This window comes from Mus caroli, unplaced genomic scaffold (genome assembly GCF_978045245.1).
Source record: "Mus caroli unplaced genomic scaffold, Mus_caroli_1 scaffold_21, whole genome shotgun sequence".
Classification (NCBI taxonomy): domain Eukaryota; kingdom Metazoa; phylum Chordata; class Mammalia; order Rodentia; family Muridae; genus Mus; species Mus caroli.
Window position 1 is genome coordinate 9147080 of NW_028227276.1, and position 19321 is coordinate 9166400.

Consider the following 19321-nt stretch of genomic DNA (forward strand, 5'->3'; position numbering starts at 1 on the left):
TGTGTCTCTCTCTGTCTCTCTATGTCTCTCTCAGTATGTCTCTCTATGTCTCTCTCTGTGTCTCCCTCCCTCTGTCTCTGTCTCTCTCTGTCTCTCCCTTTCTCTCTCTCTCTGTCCCTCTCTGTCTCTCTCTGTGTCTCCCTGTGTCTCTCTCTATCTCTGTCTCTCTCTGTGTCTCTCTCTGTCTCTTTCTGTTTCTCTCTCTTTCTCTCTCTTTCTCTATCTCTGACTCTGTCTCTCTCTCTCTCTGTCTCTCTCTGTGTCTCTCTGTCTAGCTCTGTCTTTCTCTGTCTCTCTCTGTCTCTCTCCCTTTGTCTCTTTTCTGTCTCTCTCTGTCTCTCTCTGTCTCTCTCTGTCTCTCTAAGTCTCTCTCACTCTGTCTCTGACTCTCTCTTTGTCTCTGTCTCTTTTTCTTTCTCTCTATCTGTCCTTTTCTGTCTTTTCTGTCTCTCTCTATCTCTCTCTCTTTGTCTCTTTTCTATGTCTGTCTCTCTCTGTGTCTCTTTCTGTCTCTCTCTGCCTCTCTCTCTGTCTCTCTCTCTGTCTCGCTCTGTCTCTCTCTGTGTCTCTCTCTGTCTCACTCTCTCTGTTTCTCTCTGTGTCTCTCTCTGTATCTCTCTTTCTATATCTCTGTCTCTCTCTGTCTCTCTTCTCTCTTTGTCTCTCTGTATATCTATGCTCTCTTTGTGTAACTCTCTGTCTCTCTCTTTTGCTCTCTGTGTCTCCCTCTGTCTCTCTCAGTCTCTCTCTGTCTCTTTCTCTGTCTATCTCTCTGTCTCTTTCTCTCTATCTCTGTCTCTCTCTGTTTCTCTCTTTGTCTCTCTCTGTCTTTGTCTCTGTCTCTCTCTGTGTGTCTCTCTGTCTCTCTATGTCTCTCTCTGTATGTCTCTCTCTTTCTCTCTCTGTCTCTCTCTTTGTCTCTCTCAGTCTCTCTCACTCTGTCTCTGTCTCTCTCTGTCTCTCTCTCTGTCTCTCTCGCTCTGTCTCTGTCTGTCTCTCTCTTTGTCTCTTTCTCTCTCTCTGTCTTTCTCTGTCACTCTCTGTGTCTCTCTGTGTCTCTCCATGTCTCTCTCTGTGTCTCTCTCTGTCTCTCTCTCTGTCTGTCTCTGTCTCTATCTCTGTCTCTCTCTCTCTGTGTCTCTCTCTGTCTCTGTCTGTCTCTCTCTGTTTCTCTCTCTGTCTCTCTCTGTGTCTCTCTCTGTCTCTCTCTGTGTCTCTCTCTGTCTCTCACTGTCTCTCTCTGTCTATCTCTGTCTCTCTCTGTGTCTCTTTGTGTCTCTCCATGTTTCTGTGTCTCTCTCTGTCTCTCTTTGTGTTTCTCTGTGTCTCTCTCTGTCTCTCTCTCTGTCTCTCTCTATCTCTCTCTCTGTCTCTCTCTGTCTGTCTCTGTCTCTCTCTGTGTCTCTCTGTGTCTCTCCATGTCTCTCTCTGTGTCTCTCTCTGTCTCTCTCTATATATCTCTCTGTCTCTCGCTGTGTCTTTCTTTGTCTCTCTCTGTCTCTCTCTACTCTCTTTGTCTCTCTCTGTATGTCTCTGTCATCTCTGTGTCTCTCTGTGTCTCTCTTTCTGTCTATCTTTCTCTCTCAATGTCTCTCTGTTTTTCTCTCTGTGTCTTTCTCTGTCTCTCTCTGTCTCTATATCTGTCTCTCTCTGTCTCTATCCGTCTCTCTCTCTGTCTCTCTCTGTCTCTTTCTGTATGTCTCTCTCTGTCTCTCTATCTTTCTCTCTCTGTCTCTCTCTGTGTCTCTCTATGTCTCTATCTCTGTCTCTCTCTGTCTCTCTATCTGTCTCTCTCAGTCTCTCTCCGTCTCTCTTTTCTCTCTTTGTCTCTCTCTCGGTATCTCTCTGTCTTTCTGTGTCTCTCTCTGTCTCTATCTCTGTCTCTCTCTCTATCTCTCTATCTGTCTCTCTCAGTCTCTCTCTGTCTCTCTCTTCTCTCTTTGTCTCTCTCTCTGTCTCTCTCTGTCTCTCTCTCTGTTTCTCTCTTTGTCTATCTCTGTCTCTCTCTCTGTCTCTCTCTGACTTTCTCAGTCACTCTCTTTGTCTCTGTCTCTCTCTCTGTCTCTCTCTGTCTCTCTCTGTCTATCTCTGTCTCTCTCTGTGTCTCTCTCTGTCTCTCTATGTCTCTCTCAGTATGTCTCTCTATGTCTCTCTCTGTGTCTCCCACCCTCTGTCTCTGTCTCTCTCTGTCTCTCCCTTTCTCTCTCTCTCTGTCCCTCTCTGTCTCTCTCTGTGTCTCCCTGTGTCTCTCTCTATCTCTGTCTCTCTCTGTGTCTCTCTCTGTCTCTTTCTGTTTCTCTCTCTTTCTCTCTCTGTCTCTATCTCTGACTCTGTCTCTCTCTCTCTCTCTCTCTCTGTGTCTCTCTGTCTAGCTCTGTCTTTCTCTGTCTCTCTCTGTCTCTCTCCCTTTGTCTCTTTTCTGTCTCTCTCTGTCTCTCTCAGTATCTCTCTGTCTCTCTAAGTCTCTCTCACTCTGTCTCTGACTCTCTCTTTGTCTCTGTCTCTTTTTCTTTCTCTCTATCTGTCCTTTTCTGTCTTTCTCTGTCTCTCTCTATCTCTCTCTCATTGTCTCTTTTCTCTGTCTGTCTCTCTCTGTGTCTCTCTCTGTCTCTCTCTGCCTCTCTCTCTGTCTCTCTCTGTCTCGCTCTGTCTCTCTCTGTGTCTCTCTCTGTCTCACTCTCTCTGTTTCTCTCTGTGTCTCTCTCTGTATCTCTCTTTCTATATCTCTGTCTCTCTCTGTCTCTCTTCTCTCTTTGTCTCTCTGTATATCTATGCTCTCTTTGTGTAACTCTCTGTCTCTCTCTTTTGCTCTCTGTGTCTCCCTCTGTCTCTCTCTGTCTCTCTCTGTCTCTTTCTCTGTCTATCTCTCTGTCTCTTTCTCTCTATCTCTGTCTCTCTCTGTTTCTCTCTTTGTCTCTCTCTGTCTTTGTCTCTGTCTCTCTCTAGTGTCTCTCTGTCTCTCTATGTCTCTCTCTGTATGTCTCTCTCTTTCTCTCTCTGTCTCTCTATGTCTCTCTCTGTATGTCTCTCTTTCTCTCTCTGTCTCTCTCTGTCTCTCTCTCTGTCTCTCACGCTCTGTCTCTGTCTGTCTCTCTCTTTGTCTCTTTCTCTCTCTCTGTCTTTCTCTGTCACTCTCTGACTCTCTCTTAGTCTATTTGCTGTCTCTCTCTGTCTCTCTCCCTGTCTCACTCTGTTTCTCCCAGAGTCTCTCCCTGTCTCTCTCTGTCTCTCTCTCTGTCTGTCTCTGTCTCTATCTCTGTCTCTCTCTCTCTGTGTCTCTCTCTGTCTCTGTCTGTCTCTCTCTGTTTCTCTCTCTGTCTCTCTCTGTGTCTCTCTCTGTCTGTCTCTGTGTCTCTCTCTGTCTCTCACTGTCTCTCTCTGTCTGTCTCTGTCTCTCTCTGTGTCTCTTTGTGTTTCTCCATGTCTCTATCTGTGTCTCTCTCTGTCTCCCTTTGTGTTTCTATGTGTCTCTCTCTGTCTCTCTCTGTCTCTCTCTGTCTCTCTCTCTGTCTCTCTCTGTCTGTCTCTGTCTCTCTCTGTGTCTCTCTATGTCTCTCCATGTCTCTCTCTGTGTCTCTCTCTGTCTCTCTCTATATATCTCTCTGTCTCTCGCTGTGTCTTTCTTTGTCTCTCTCTGTCTCTCTCTGTCTCTCTCTACTCTCTTTGTCTCTCTCTGTATGTCTCTGTCATCTCTGTGTCTCTCTGTGTCTCTCTTTCTGTCTATCTTTCTCTCTCACTGTCTCTCTGTTTTTCTCTCTGTGTCTTTCTCTGTCTCTCTCTGTCTCTATATCTGTCTCTCTCTGTGTCTCTCTGTCTCTATCCGTCTCTCTCTCTGTCTCTCTCTGTCTCTTTCTGTATGTCTCTCTCTGTCTCTCTATCTTTCTCTCTCTGTCTCTCTCTGTGTCTCTCTCTGTCTCTATTTCTGTCTCTCTCTCTGTCTCTCTATCTGTCTCTCTCAGTCTCTCTCTGTCTCTCTCTTCTCTCTTTGTCTCTCTCTCTGTATCTCTCTGTCTTTCTGTGACTCTCTCTGTCTCTATCTCTGTCTCTCTCTCTATCTGTCTCTCTCAGTCTCTCTCTGTCTCTCTCTTCTCTCTTTGTCTCTCTCTCTGTATCTCTCTATCTCTCTGTGTCTCTCTCTGTCTCTCTCTCTGTCTCTCTCTGTCTTTCTCAGTCACTCTCTTTGTCTCTGTCTCTCTCTCTGTCTCTCTCTGTCTCTCTCTGTTTCTCTCTCTGTCTCTCTCTCTGTCTCTCTCTGTCTCTATCTCTTTCTCTCTCAGTCTCTATCTGTCTATCTTTGTCTCTCTCTGTGTGTCTCTCTCTCTATCACTGTCTATCTCTGTCTCACTCTGTCTCTCTCTGTCTCTCTGTCTTTCTCTGTCTCTCTCTGTCTCTCTGTATCTCTCTCTGTCTCTCTCTGTGTCTTTCTCTGTCTCTCTCTGTGTCTCTCTCTGTCTCTCTCTGTCTCTCTCTCTCTGTCTCTCTCCGTCTATCTCTGTTTCTTTCCTTGTCTCTCTCTTTCTCTCCTGTCTCTCTCATCTCTCTCTGTCTCTCTCTCTGTCTCTCTCTGTGTCTCTCTCTGTCTCTCTCTCTGTCTGTCTCTATCTCTCTCTGATTGTCTCTGTCTCTCTCTCTGTCTATTTTCTGTCTCTCTCTGTCTCTTTCTCTGTCTCTCCCTCTGTCTCTCTCTGTGTCTCTCTCTGTATCTCTCTCTGTCTCTCTCTTTCTCTGTCTGTCTCTCTCTCTGTCTCTCTCTGTCTCTCTCTCTGTCTTTCTTTGTCTCTCTCTGTCTCTCTCTGTCTTTCTCTGTCTCTCTCTCTGTCTCTCTCTGTCTCTCTTTGTCTTGTTTTGTTTCTCTGTGTCTCTCTGTGTCTCTTTGTGTCTCTCTCTCTCTGTCTCTCTCTCTGTCTCACTCAGTCTCTCTCACTCTGTCTCTGTCTCTCTCTGTCTCTCTCTCTGTCTCTACCTGTCTCTCTCTCTGTCCCTCTCTGTCTCTCTCTGTGTCTCCCTGTGTCTCTCTCTATCTCTGTCTCTCTCTGTGTCTCTCTGTGTCTCTCTCTGTCTCTCTCTCTCTCTGTCTCTATCTCTGTCTTTGTCTCTCTCTCTCTCTGTGTCTCTCTGTCTCACTCTGTCTTTCTCTGTCTCTCTCTGTTTGTCTCTTTTCCTTTTCTCTCTGTCTCTCTCTCTGTCTCTCTGTCTCTCTCTTTCTCTTTCTCTGTCTATCTCTGTCTCTCTCTGTCTCTCTGTCTCTCTTTGTCTCTCTCTGTCTCTCTCTCTGTATCTCTCTCTGTCACTCTCTGTGTCTTTCTTTGTCTCTCTCTGTCTATCTCTGTCTCTCTCTGTCTCTCCTTCTCTCTCTGTCTCTCTCTGTCTCTCTCTCTGTCTCTCTTTGTCTCTCTCTGTCTCTCTCTCTCTGTCTCTCTCTCTCTCTGTTTCTCTCTCTCTCTATCTGTCTCTCTCTGTCTCACCCTGTCTCTCTCTGTCTCAATGTCTGTCTCTTTTCTGTCTCTCTCTCTGTCTTTCTTTGTCTCTCTCTGTCTCTCTCTCTGTCTCTCTCTGTGTCTCTCTCTGTCTCTCTATGTCTCTCTGTATGTCTCTCTCTGTCTCTCTCTCTGTCTCTGTCAGTCTCTCTCACACTGTCTCTGTCTCTCTCTGTCTCTCTCTCTGTCTCTCTCTTTGTCTCTCTCTGTCTCTCTCTCTCTCTGTCTCTCTCTGTCTTTCTCAGTCACTCTCTTTGTCTCTGTCTCTCTCTCTGTCTCTCTCTGTCTCTCTCTGTCTATCTCTGTCTCTCCCCGTGTATCTCTCTGTCTCTCTATGTCTCTCTCTGTATGTCTCTGTACGTCTCTCTCTCTGTCTCTCTCCCTCTGTCTCTGTATCTCTGTCTCTCTCTGTCTCTCCCTTTCTCTCTCTCTGTCCCTCTCTGTCTCTCTCTGTGTCTCCCTGTGTCTTTCTCTATTTCTGTCTCTCTCTGTCTCTCTCTATGTCTCTCTCTGTTTCTCTCTCGTTCTCTCTCTTTCTCTATCTCTGACTCTGTCTCTCTCTCTCTGTCTCTCTCTGTGTCTCTTTGTCTAGCTCTGTCTTTCTCTGTCTCTCTCTGTCTCTCTCCCTTTGTCTCTTTTCTGTCTCTCTCTGTCTCTCTCAGTATCTCTCTGTCTCTCTAAGTCTCTCTCACTCTGTCTCTGACTCTCTCTGTATTTGTCTCTGTCTCTTTTTCTTTCTCTCTATCTGTCCTTCTCTGTCTTTCTCTGTCTCTCTCTATCTCTCTCTCTCTCTTTGTCTCTTTTCTCTCTCTATCTCTCTCTGTGTCTCTCTCTGTCTCTCTCTGCCTCTCTCTCTGTCTCTCTCTGTCTCGCTCTGTCTCTCTCTGTGTCTCTCTCTGTCTCACTCTCTCTGTTTCTCTCTGTTTCTCTCTGTGTCTCTCTCTGTATCTCTCTTTCTATATCTCTGTCTCTCTCTGTCTCTCATCTCTCTTTGCCTCTCTGTATCTCTATGCTCTCTTTGTTTAACTCTCTGTCTCTCTCTTTTGCTCTCTGTATCTCTCTCTGTCTCTCTCTGTCTCTCTCTGTCTCTTTCTCTGTCTATCTCTCTGTCTCTTTCTGTCTATCTCTGTCTCTCTCTGTTTCTCTCTTTGTCTCTCTCTGTCTTTCTCTCTGTCTCTCTCTGTGTCTCTCTCTGTCTCTCTATGTCTCTCTCTGTATTTCTCTCCCTGTCTCTCTCTGTCTCTCTCAGTCTCTCTCACTCTGTCTCTGTCTCTCTCTCTGTCTCTCTCTCTGTCTCTCTCACTCTGTCTCTGTGTCTCTCTCTATCTCTCCCTGTCTCTCAATGTCTGTCTCTGCCTCTCTCTGTGTCTCTCTGTGTCTCTCCATGTCTCTCTCTGTGTCTCTCTCTGTCTCTCTCTGTGTTTCTCTGTGTCTCTCTCTTTCTCTCTCTCTGTCTCTCTCTCGGTCTCTCTCTTTTTCTCTGTCTGTTTCTGTCTCTCTCTGTCTCTCTATATATATATCTCTGTCTCTCGCTGTGTATTTCTTTGTCTCTCTCTGTCTCTCTTTGTCTCTCTCTACTCTCTTTGTCTCTCTCTGTATGTCTCTGTCATCTCTGTGTCTCTCTCTGTCTCTCTCTCTGTCTCTCTCACTGTCTCTCTGTGTTTCTCTCTGTGTCTTTCTCTGTCTCTCTCTGTCTCTATATCTGTCTCTCTCTGTGTCTCTCTCTGTCTCTCTCCGTCTCTCTCTCTGTCTCTTTCTGTCTTTCTCTGTCTCTTTCTGTCTCTCACTCTTTGTCTCTTTTCTGTATCTCTCTGTCTCTCTCTCTGTCTATCTCTGTGTCTCTCTCTCTCTCTTTCTCTCTCTGTGTCTCCCTCTGTCTTTCTCTGTCTCTTTCTGTATGTCTCTCTCTGTCTCTCTATCTTTCTCTCTCTGTCTCTCTCTTTCTCTCTCTGTCTCTCTCTCGTCTCGCTCTGTCTCTTTCTGTCTCCCTCTCTTTCTCTCTCTCTGTCTCTTACTGTGTCTCTCTCTGTCTCTCTCTGTCTCTGCCTTTGTCTCTCTCAGTCTCTCTCTCTTACTCTTTCTGTGTCTCTCTCTGTCTCTCTCGTCTCTCTCTGTCTCTGGACTCTCTCTCTCTATCTCTCTCTGTCTCTCTATCTATTTCTCTCTGTCTCACTCTGTCTAAATCACTGTCTCTTTTCTGTCTCTCTCTCTGTCTCTCTCTGTCTCTCTCTGTCTCTCTCATCTCTCTCTGTCTTTCTCTCTCTCTGTATCTCTCTGGCTCTCTATCTGTCTCTCTCTGTCTCACTCTGTCTCTCTATGTCTCAATCTCTGTCTCTTTTCTGTCTCTCTCTCTGTTTTTCTTTGTCTCTCTCTGTCTCTCTCTCTGTCTCTCTCTGTGTCTCTCTCTGTCTCCCTATGTCTCTCTCTGTATGTCTCTCTCTGTCTCTGTCAGTGTCTCTCACACTGTCTCTGTCTCTCTCTGTCTCTCTCTCTGTCTCACTCTCTTTCTCTCTATGTGTCTCTCTCTGTCTATCTCTGTCTCTCTGTCTCTCTCTCTGTCTCTCTCTGTCTCTCTCTGTCTCTCTCTCTCTGTCTCTCTCTGACTTTCTCAGTCACTCTCTTTGTCTCTATCTCTCTCTCTGTCTCTCTCTGTCTATCTCTGTCTCTCTCTGTGTCTCTCTCTGTCTCTCTATGTCTCTCTCTGTATGTCTCTGTATGTTTCTCTCTCTGTCTCTCTCCCTCTGTCTCTGTCTCTCTCTGTCTCTCTCTCTTTCTCTCCCTTTCTCTCTCTCTCCCTCTCTGTCTCTCTCTGTGTCTCCCTGTGTCTCTATCTCTGTCTCTCTCTGTGTCTCTCTCTCTTTCTCTTTCTGTCTCTATCTCTGACTCTGTCTCTCTCTGTCTCTCTCTGTGTCTCTCTGTCTAGCTCTGTCTTTCTCTGTCTCTCTCTGTCTCTCTCCCTTTGTCTCTTTTCTGTCTCTCTCTGTCTCTCTCTGTCTCTCTCAGTATCTCTCTGTCTCTCTAAGTCTCTCTCACTCTGTCTCTGACTCTCTCTCTCTTTGTCTCTGTCTCTTTTTCTTTCTCTCTATCTGTCCTTCTCTGTCTTTCTCTGTCTCTCTCTATCTCTCTCTCTTTGTCTCTTTTCTCTCTCTGTCTCTCTCTGTGTCTCTCTCTGTCTCTGCCTCTCTCTGTCTCTCTCTCTGTCTCGCTCTGTCTCTCTCTGTGTCTCTCTCTGTCTCACTCTCTCTGTTTCTCTCTGTTTCTCTCTGTGAATCTCTCTGTATCTCTCTTTCTATATCTCTGTCTCTCTCTGTCTCTCTTCTCTTTTGTCTCTCTGTATCTCTGTGCTCTCTTTGTGTAACTCTCTGTCTCTCTCTTTTGCTCTCTGTGTCTCTCTCTGTCTCTCTCTGTCTCTCTCTGTCTCTTTCTCTGTCTATCTCTCTGTCTCTTTCTGTCTATCTCTGTCTCTCTCTGTTTCTCTCTTTGTCTCTCTCTGTCTTTCTCTCTGTCTCTCTCTGTGTCTCTCTCTGTCTCTCTATGGCTCTCTCTGTATGTCTCTCTCTGTCTCTCTCGGTCTCTCTCTCTGTCTCTCTCAGTCTCTCTCACTCTGTCTCTGTCTCTCTCTGTCTCTCTCTCTGTCTCTCTCACTCTGTCTCTTTCTCTCTCTCTTTGTCTCTTTCTCTCTCTCTCTCTCTGAATTTCTCTGTCACTTTCTGACTCTCTCTTAGTCTATTTTCTGTCTCTCTCTGTCTCTCTCTCTGTCTCACTCTGTTTCTCCCAGAGTCACTCCCTGTCGCTCTCTGTCTCTATCCCTGTCTCTCTCATTCTCTCTCTGTCTCTCTCTGTCTCTATCTCTGTCTCTCTCTCTGTATCTCTCTCTGTCTCTGTCTGTCTGTCTCTGTCTCTCTCTCTGTCTCTCTCTGTGTCTCTCTCTCTCTCTGTGTCTCTCTCTGTCTCTCACTGTCTCTCATTGTCTGTCTCTGCCTCTCTCTGTGTCTCTCTGTGTCTCTCCATGTCTCTCTCTGTGTCTCTCTCTGTTTCTCTGTGTTTCTCTGTGTCTCTCTCTTTCTCTCTCTCTGTCTCTCTCTCTGTCTCTCTCTTTTTCTCTGTCTGTTTCTGTCTCTCTCTGTCTCTCTATATATATCTCTCTGTCTCTCGCTGTGTATTTCTTTGTCTCTCTCTGTCTCTCTTTGTCTCTCTCTACTCTCTTTGTCTCTCTCTGTATGTCTCTGTCATCTCTGTGTCTCTCTCTGTCTCTCTCTCTGTCTCTCTGTCTCTCTCACTGTCTCTCTGTGTTTCTCTCTGTGTCTTTCTCTGTCTCTCTCTGTCTCTATATCTGTCTCTCTCTGTGTCTCTCTCTGTCTCTCTCCGTCTCTCTCTCTGTCTCTTTCTGTCTTTCTCTGTCTCTTTCTGTCTCTCACTCTTTGTCTCTTTTCTGTATCTCTCTGTCTCTCTCTCTGTCTATCTCTGTCTCTCTCTCTCTCTTTCTCTCTCTGTGTCTCCCTCTGTCTTTCTCTGTCTCTTTCTGTATGTCTCTCTCTGTCTCTCTATCTTTCTCTCTCTGTCTCTCTCTTTCTCTCTCTGTGTCTCTCTCGTCTCGCTCTGTCTCTTTCTGTCTCCCTCTCTTTCTCTCTCTCTGTCTCTTACTGTGTCTCTCTCTGTCTCTCTCTGTCTCTGTCTTTGTCTCTCTCAGTCTCTCTCTCTTACTCTTTCTCTGTCTCTCTCTGTGTCTCTCTCTGTCTCTCTCTGTCTCTATCTCTGTCTCTCTCGTCTCTCTCTGTCTCTGGACTCTCTCTCTCTATGTCTCTCTCTGTCTCTCTATCTATTTCTCTCTGTCTCACTCTGTCTAAATCACTGTCTCTTTTCTGTCTCTCTCTCTGTCTCTCTCTGTCTCTCTCATCTCTCTCTGTCTTTCTCTCTCTCTGTATCTCTCTGGCTCTCTATCTGTCTCTCTCTGTCTCACTCTGTCTCTCTATGTCTCAATCTCTGTCTCTTTTCTGTCTCTCTCTCTGTTTTTCTTTGTCTCTCTCTGTCTCTCTCTCTGTCTCTCTCTGTGTCTCTCTCTGTCTCCCTATGTCTCTCTCTATATGTCTCTCTCTGTCTCTGTCAGTGTCTCTCACACTGTCTCTGTCTCTCTCTGTCTCTCTCTCTGTCTCACTCTCTTTCTCTCTATGTGTCTCTCTCTGTCTATCTCTGTCTCTCTGTCTCTCTCTCTGTCTCTCTCTGTCTCTCTCTGTCTCTCTCTCTCTGTCTCTCTCTGACTTTCTCAGTCACTCTCTTTGTCTCTATCTCTCTCTCTGTCTCTCTCTGTCTATCTCTGTGTCTCTCTGTGTCTCTCTCTGTCTCTCTATGTATCTGTCTGTATGTCTCTGTATGTTTCTCTCTCTGTCTCTCTCCCTCTGTCTCTGTCTCTCTCTGTCTCTCTCTCTTTCTCTCCCTTTCTCTCTCTCTCCCTCTCTGTCTCTCTCTGTGTCTCTCTGTGTCTCTCTCTCTTTCTCTCTCTGTCTCTATCTCTGACTCTGTCTCTCTCTCTCTCTCTCTGTGTCTCTCTGTCTAGCTCTGTCTTTCTCTGTCTCTCTCTGTCTCTCTCCCTTTGTCTATTTTCTGTCTCTCTCTGTCTCTCTCTGTCTCTCTCAGTATCTCTCTGTCTCTCTAAGTCTCTCTCACTCAGTCTCTGACTCTCTCTCTCTTTGTCTCTGTCTCTTTTTCTTTCTCTCTATCTGTCCTTCTCTGTCTTTCTCTGTCTCTCTCTATCTCTCTCTCTTTGTCTCTTTTCTCTCTCTGTCTCTCTCTGTGTCTCTCTCTGTCTCTGCCTCTCTCTGTCTCTCTCTCTGTCTCGCTCTGTCTCTCTCTGTGTCTCTCTCTGTCTCACTCTCTCTGTTTCTCTCTGTTTCTCTCTGTGAATCTCTCTGTATCTCTCTTTCTATATCTCTGTCTCTCTCTGTCTCTCTTCTCTCTTTGTCTCTCTGTATCTCTGTGCTCTCTTTGTGTAACTCTCTGTCTCTCTCTTTTGCTCTCTGTGTCTCTCTCTGTCTCTCTCTGTCTCTTTCTCTGTCTATCTCTCTGTCTCTTTCTGTCTCTCTCTGTCTCTCTCTGTCTCTCTCTCTGTCTCTCTCAGTCTCTCTCACTTGTCTCTGTCTCTCTCACTCTGTCTCTGTTTCTCTCTCTCTTTGTCTCTTTCTCTCTCTCTCTGTCTTTCTCTGTCACTCTCTGACTCTCTCGTAGTCTATTTTCTGTCTCTCTCTGTTTCTCTCTCTGTCTCTCTCTGATTCTCCCAGAGTCTCTCCCTGTCTCTCTCTGTCTCTATCCCTGTCCCTCTCAGTCTCTCTCTGTCTCTCTCTCTGTCTCTCTCTGTCTCTCTCTCTGTCTCTCTCTCTGTGTCTCTCTCTGTCTCTGTCTGTCTCTCTCTGTCTCTCTCTCTGTCTCTCTCTGTGTCTCTCTCTGTCTCTCTCTGTGTCTCTCTCTGTCTCTCACTGTCTCTCTCTGTCAGTCTCTGTCTCTCTCTGTGTCTCTCTGTGTCTCTCCATGTCTCTCTCTGTGTCTCTCTCTGTCTCTCTCTGTGTTTCTCTGTGTCTCTCTCTGTCTCTCTCTGTCTCTCTCTGTCTCTCTCTGTCTCTCTGTATGTTTCTGTCTCTCTCTGTCTCTCTCTGTGTCTTTCTTATTCTCTCTCTGTCTCTCTCTGACTCTCTCTACTCTCTTTGTCTCTCTCTACTCCCTTTGTCTCTCTCTGTATGTCTCTGTCATCTCTGTGTCTCTCTCTGTCTCTCTCTCTGTGTCTCTCTTTCTCTCTGTCTCTCTCAGTGTCTCTATGTGTTTCTCTCTGTGTCTTTCTCTGTCTCTCTCTGTCTATATATCTGTCTCTCTCTGTGTCTCTCTCTGTCTCTCTCTGTATTTCTCTCTCTGTCTCTCTCTGTCTCTCTCTCTGTCTCTCTCAGTATCTCTCACTCTGTCTCTGTCTCTCTCTCTGTCTCTCTCACTCTATCTCTTTCTCTCTCTCTCTTTGTCTCTTTCTCTCTCTGTTTGTCTTTCTCTGTCACTCTCTGACTCTCTCTTAGTCTATTTTCTGTCTCTCTCTGTCTCTCTCCCTGTCTCACTCTGTTTCTCCCAGAGTCTCTCTCTGTCTCTTTCTGTCTCTCTCTCTGTCTGTCTCTGTCTCTATCTCTGTGTCTCTCTCTCTGTGTCTCTCTCTGTCTCTGTCTGTCTCTCTCTGTTTCTCTCTCTGTCTCTCTCTGTGTCTCTCTCTGTCTCTCTCTGTGTCTCTCTCTGTCTCTCACTGTCTCTCTCTGTCTGTCTCTGTCTCTCTCTGTGTCTCTTTGTGTCTCTCCATGTCTCTCTCTGTGTCTCTGTCTCTCTTTGTGTTTCCTTGTGTCTCTCTCTGTCTCTCTCTCTGTCTCTCTCTTTATCTCTCTCTGTCTCTCTCTGTCTGTCTCTGTCTCTCTCTGTGTCTCTCTGTGTCTCTCCATGTCTCTCTCTCTGTCTCTCTCTGTCTCGCTCTATATATCTCTCTGTCTCTTGCTGTGTCTTTCTTCGTCTCTCTCTGTCTCTCTCTGTCTCTCTCTACTCTCTTTGTCTCTCTCTGTATGTCTCTGTCATATCTGTGTCTCTCTGTGTCTCTCTGTGTGTCTCTCATTCTCTCTCACTGTCTCTCTGTTTTTCTCTCTGTGTCGTTCTCTGTCTCTCTCTGTCTCTATATCTGTCTCTCTCTGTGTCTCTATCCGTCTCTCTCTCTCTCTCTGTCTCTTTCTGTATGTATCTCTCTGTCTCTCTATCTTTCTCTCTCTGTCTCTCTCTGTATTTCTCTCTCTGTCTCTCTCTGTCTCTCTCTCTGTCTCTCTCAGTATCTCTCACTCTGTCTCTGTCTCTCTCTCTGTCTCTCTCACTCTATCTCTTTCTCTCTCTCTCTTTGTCTCTTTCTCTCTCTGTTTGTCTTTCTCTGTCACTCTCTGACTCTCTCTTAGTCTATTTTCTGTCTCTCTCTGTCTCTCTCCCTGTCTCACTCTGTTTCTCCCAGAGTCTCTCTCTGTCTCTTTCTGTCTCTCTCTCTGTCTGTCTCTGTCTCTATCTCTGTGTCTCTCTCTCTGTGTCTCTCTCTGTCTCTGTCTGTCTCTCTCTGTTTCTCTCTCTGTCTCTCTCTGTGTCTCTCTCTGTCTCTCTCTGTGTCTCTCTCTGTCTCTCACTGTCTCTCTCTGTCTGTCTCTGTCTCTCTCTGTGTCTCTTTGTGTCTCTCCATGTCTCTCTCTGTGTCTCTCTCTGTCTCTCTTTGTGTTTCCTTGTGTCTCTCTCTGTCTCTCTCTCTGTCTCTCTCTGTATCTCTCTCTGTCTCTCTCTGTCTGTCTCTGTCTCTCTCTGTGTCTCTCTGTGTCTCTCCATGTCTCTCTCTCTGTCTCTCTCTGTCTCGCTCTATATATCTCTCTGTCTCTCGCTGTGTCTTTCTTCGTCTCTCTCTGTCTCTCTCTGTCTCTCTCTACTCTCTTTGTCTCTCTCTGTATGTCTCTGTCATATCTGTGTCTCTCTGTGTCTCTCTCTGTGTCTCTCATTCTCTCTCACTGTCTCTCTGTTTTTCTCTCTGTGTCTTTCTCTGTCTCTCTCTGTCTCTATATCTGTCTCTCTCTGTGTCTCTATCCGTCTCTCTCTCCCTCTCTGTCTCTTTCTGTATGTATCTCTCTGTCTCTCTATCTTTCTCTCTCTGTCTCTCTCTGTGACTCTCTCTGTCTCTATCTCTGTCTCTCTCTCTGTCTCTCTATCTGTCTCTCTCAGTCTCTCTCTGTCTCTCTCTTCTCTCTTTGTCTCTCTCTCTGTATCTCTCTGTCTCTCTTTGTCTCTCTCTGTCTCTCTCTCTGTCTCTCTCTGTCTTTCTCAGTCACTCTCTTTGTCTCTGTCTCTCTCCGTCTCTCTCTGTCTCTCTCTGTTTCTCTCTCTGTCTCTCTCTCTGTCTCTCTCTGTCTCTATCTCTTTCTCTCTCAGACTCTCTCTGTCTATCTCTGTCTCTCTCTGTGTCTCTCTCTCTCTATCACTGTCTATCTCTATCTCTCTCTGTCTCTCTCTGTCTCTCTGTCTTTCTCTGTCTCTCTCTGTCTCTCTGTATCTCTCTCTGTCTCTCTCTGTGTTTCTCTCTGTCTCTCTCTGTGTCTCTCTCATCTCTCTCTGTCTCTCTCTCTGTCTCTCTCTGTGTCTCTCTCTGTCTCTCTATCTGTCTGTCTCTGTCTCTCTCTGACTGTCTCTGTCTCTCTCTCTGTCTATTTTCTGTCTTTCTCTGTCTCTTTCTCTGTCTCTCCCTCTGTCTCTCTCTGTGTCTCTCTCTGTATCTCTCTCTGTCTCTCTCTTTCTCTGTCTGTCTCTCTCTCTGTCTCTCTCTGTCTCTCTCTCTGTCTTTCTTTGTCTCTCTCTGTCTCTCTCTGTCTTTTTCTGTCTCTCTCTCTGTCTCTCTCTGTCTCTCTTTGTCTTGCTTTGTTTCTCTCTATCTCTTTCTGTGTCTCTTTGTGTCTCTCTCTCTGTATATCTCTCTGTCTCACTCAGTCTCTCTCACTCTGTCTCTGTCTCTCTCTGTCTCTCTCTCTGTCTCTACCTGTCTCTCTCTCTGTCCCTCTCTGTTTCTCTCTGTGTCTCCCTGTGTCTCTCTCTATCTCTGTCTCTCTCTGTGTTTCTCTGTGTCTCTCTCTGTCTATCTCTGTCTCTCTCTCTGTTTCTCTCTGTCTCTATCTCTGTCTCTGTCTCTCTCTCTCTCTGTGTGTCTCTCTGTCTCTCTCTGTCTTTCTCTGTCGCTCTCTGTTTGTCTCTTTTCTGTTTCTCTCTCTCTCTGTCTCTCTGTCTCTCTCTTTCTCTTTCTCTGTCTATCTCTGTCTCTCTCTGTCTCTCTCTGTCTCTCTGTCTCTCTTTGTCTCTCTCTGTCTCTCTCTCTGTATCTCTCTCTCTCTCTGTCACTCTCTGTGTCTTTCTTTGTCTCTCTCTGTCTCTCTCTCTGTCTCTCTCTGTCTCTCCTTCTCTCTCTCTGTCTTTCTCTGTCTCTCTCTCTGTCTCTCTTTGTCTCTCTCTCTGTGCTCTGTCTCTCTCTGTCTCTCTTTGTCTATCTCTGTCTCTCTCTGTCTCTCTGTCTCTCTCTGTATCTCTAGTCTCTCTCTGTCTCTCTCTCTCTGTGTCTCTCTGTCTCTCTCTGTCTCTCTGTCTATCTCTGCCTCTCTCTGTCTCTCTCTGTCTCTCTCTCTCTCTTTGTCTCTCTCTGTCTCTCTCTCTGTCTCTCTCTCTCTGTCTCTCTCTCTCTATCTGTCTCTCCCTGTCTCACCCTGTCTCTCTCTGTCTCAATGTCTGTCTGTTTTCTGTCTCTCTCTCTGTCTTTCTTTGTCTCTCTCTGTCTCTCTCTGTGTCTCTCTCTGTGTCTCTCTCTGTCTCTCTATGTCTCTCTCTGTATGTCTCTCTCTGTCTCTCTCTTTGTCTCTGTCAGTCTCTCTCACACTGTCTCTGTCTCTCTCTGTCTCTCTCTCTGTTCGCTCTCTTTCTCTCTATGTGTCTCTCTCTGTCTATCGCTGTCTCTCTTTGTCTCTCTCTATGTCTCTCTCTGTCTCTCTCTGTCTCTCTCTCTGTTTCTCTCTTTGTCTCTCTCTGTCTCTCTCTCTGTCTCTCTCTGTCTTTCTCAGTCACTCTCTTTGTCTCTGTCTCTCTCTCTGTCTCTCTCTATCTCTCTCTGTCTATCTCTGTCTCTCCCTGTGTATCTCTCTGTCTCTCTATGTCTCTCTCTGTATGTCTCTGTATGTCTCTCTCTGTCTCTCTCCCTCTGTCTCTGTATCTCTGTCTCTCTCTGTCTCTCCCTTTCTCTCTCTCTGTCCCTCTCTGTCTCTCTCTGTGTCTCCCTGTGTCTCTCTCTATCTCTGTCTCTCTCTGTGTCTCTCTCTGTCTCTCTCCCTTTGTCTCTTTTCTGTCTCTCTCTGTCTCTCTCTGTAGCTCTCTGTCTAGCTCTGTCTTTCTCTGTCTCTCTCTGTCTCTCTCCCTTTGTCTCTTTTCTGTCTCTCTATGTCTCTCTCTGTCTCTCTCAGTATCTCTCTGTCTCTCTAAGTCTCTCTCACTCTGTCTCTGATTCTCTCTCTCTTTGTCTCTGTCTCTTTTTCTTTCTCTCTATCTGTCCTTCTCTGTGTTTTCTGTCTCTCTCTATCTCTCTCTCTCTTTGTCTCTTTTCTCTCTCTATCTCTCTCTGTGTCTCTCTCTGTCTCTCTCTGCCTCTCTCTCTGTCTCTCTCTCTGTCTCGCTCTGTCTCTCTCTGTGTCTCTCTAAGTTTCTCTCTGTTTCTCTCTGTGTCTCTCTCATATCTCTCTTTCTATATCTCTGTCTCTCTCTGTCTCTCATCTCTCTTTGCCTCTCTGTATCTCTATGCTCTCTTTGTGTAACTCTCTGTCTCTCTCTTTTGCTCTCTGTATCTCTCTCTGTCTCTCGCTGTCTCTCTCTGTCTCTTTCTCTGTCTATCTCTCTGTCTCTTTCTGTCTATCTCTGTCTCTCTCTGTTTCTCTCTTTGTCTCTCTCTCTCTTTCTCTCTGTCTCTCTCTGTGTCTCTCTCTGTCTCTCTATGTCTCTCTCTGTATGTCTATCTCTGTCTCTCTCTGTCTCTCTCTCTGTCTCTCTCAGTCTCTCTCACTCTGTCTCTGTCTCTCTCTCTGTCTCTCTCTCTGTCTCTCTCACTCTGTCTCTTTCTCTCTCTCTCTCTTAGTCTCTTTCTCTCTCTCTCTGAATTTCTCTGTCACTTTCTGACTCTCTCTTAGTCTATTTTCTGTCTCTCTCTGTGTCTCTCACTGTCTCACTCTGTTTCTCCCAGAGACACTCCCTGTCTCTCTCTGTCTCTATCCCTGTCTCTCTCATTCTCTCTCTGTCTCTCTCTGTCTCTATCTCTGTCTCTCTCTTTGTGTCTCTCTCTGTCTCTGTCTGTCTCTCTCTGTCTCTCTCTCTGTCTCTCTCTGTGTCTCTCTCTGTCTCTCTCTGTGTCTCTCTCTGTCTCTCACTGTCTCTCATTGTCTGTCTCTGCCTCTCTCTGTGTCTCTCTGTGTCTCTCCATGTCTCTCTCTGTGTCTCTCTCTGTCTATCTCTGTGTTTCTCTGTGTCTCTCTCTGTGTCTCTCTCTGTCTCTCTCTCTGTCTCTCTCTGTCTCTCTCTGTTTCTCTGTCTGTTTCTGTCTCTCTCTGTCTCTCTATATATATCTCTCTGTCTCTCGCTGTGTCTTTCTTTGTCTCTTTCTGTCTCTCTTTGTCTCTCTCTACTCTCTTTGTCTCTCTCTGTATGTCTCTGTCATCTCTGTGTCTCTCTCTGTCTCTCTCTGTCTCTCTCAGTCTCTCTCACTCTGTCTCTGTCTCTCTCTCTGTCTCTCTCACTCTGTCTCTTTCTCTCTCTCTCTTTGTCTCTTTCTCTCTCTCTCTGAATTTCTCTGTCACTTTCTGACTCTCTCTTAGTCTATTTTCTGTCTCTCTCTGTCTCTCTCTCTGTCTCTCTCTCTGTGTATCTCTCTGTCTCTGTCTGTCTCTCTCTGTCTCTCTCTCTGTCTCTCTCTGTGTCTCTCTCTGTCTCTCTCTGTGTCTCTCTCTGTCTCTCACTGTCTCTCATTGTCTGTCTCTGCCTCTCTGTGTCTCTCTGTGTCTCTCCATGTCTCTCTCTGTGTCTCTCTCTGTCTCTCTCTGTGTTTCTCTGTGTCTCTCTCTGTCTCTCTCTCTGTCTCTCTCTCTGTCTATCTCTGTCTCTCTCTGTTTCTCTGTCTGTTTCTGTCTCTCTCTGTCTCTCTATATATATCTCTCTGTCTCTCGCTGTGTCTTTCTTTGTCTCTCTCTGTCTCTCTTTGTCTCTCTCTACTCTCTTTGTCTCTCTCTGTATGTCTCTGTCATCTCTGTGTCTCTCTCTGTCTCTCCTCTGTCTCTCTCTGTCTCTCTGTCTCTCTCACTGTCTCTCTGTGTTTCTCACTGTGTCTTTCTCTGTCTCTCTCTGTCTCTATATCTGTCTCACTCTGTGTCTCTCTCTGTCTCTCTCTGTCTCTCTCTCTGTCTCTTTCTGTCTTTCTCTGTCTCTTTCTGTCTCTCACTCTTTGTCTCTTTTCTGTATCTCTCTGTCTCTCTCTGTGTCTATCTCTGTCTCTCTCACTCTCTTTCTCTCTCTGTGTCTCCATCTGTCTCTCTCTGTCTCTTTCTGTATGTCTCTCTCTGTCTCTCTATCTTTCTCCCTCTGTCTCTCTCTTTCTCTCTCTGTGTCTCTCTTGTCTCGCTCTGTCTCTTTCTGTCTCCCTCTCTTTCTATCTCTGTCTCTTTCTGTGTCTCTCTCTATCTCTCTCTGTCTCTGTCTTTGTCTCTCTCAGTCTCTCTCTCTTACTCTTTCTCTGTCTCTCTCTGTGTCTCTCTCTGTCTCTCTCTGTCTCTATCTCTGTCTCTCTCTGTCTCTCTCCTCTCTCTCTGTCTCTGGACTCTCTCTCTCTGTCTCTCTCTGTCTCTCTATTTATCTCTCTCTGTCTCACTCTGTCTAAATCACTGTCTCTTTTCTGTCTCTCTCTCTGTCTCTCTCTGTCTCTCTCTGTCTCTCTCATCTCTCTCTGTCTTTCTCTCTCTCTGTATCTCTCTGGCTCTCTATCTGTCTCTCTCTGTCTCACTCTGTCTCTCTATGTCTCAATCTCTGGTTCTTTTCTGTCTCTCTCTCTGTTTTTCTTTGTCTCTCTCTGTCTCTCTCTCTGTCTCTCTCTGTGTCTCTCTCTGTCTCTCTATGTCTCTCTCTGTATGTCTCTCTCTGTCTCTCTCTCTGTCTCTGTCAGTCTCTCTCACACTGTCTCTGTCTCTCTCAGTCTCTCTCTCTGTCTCGCTCTCATTCCCTCTATGTGTCTCTCTCTGTCTATCTCT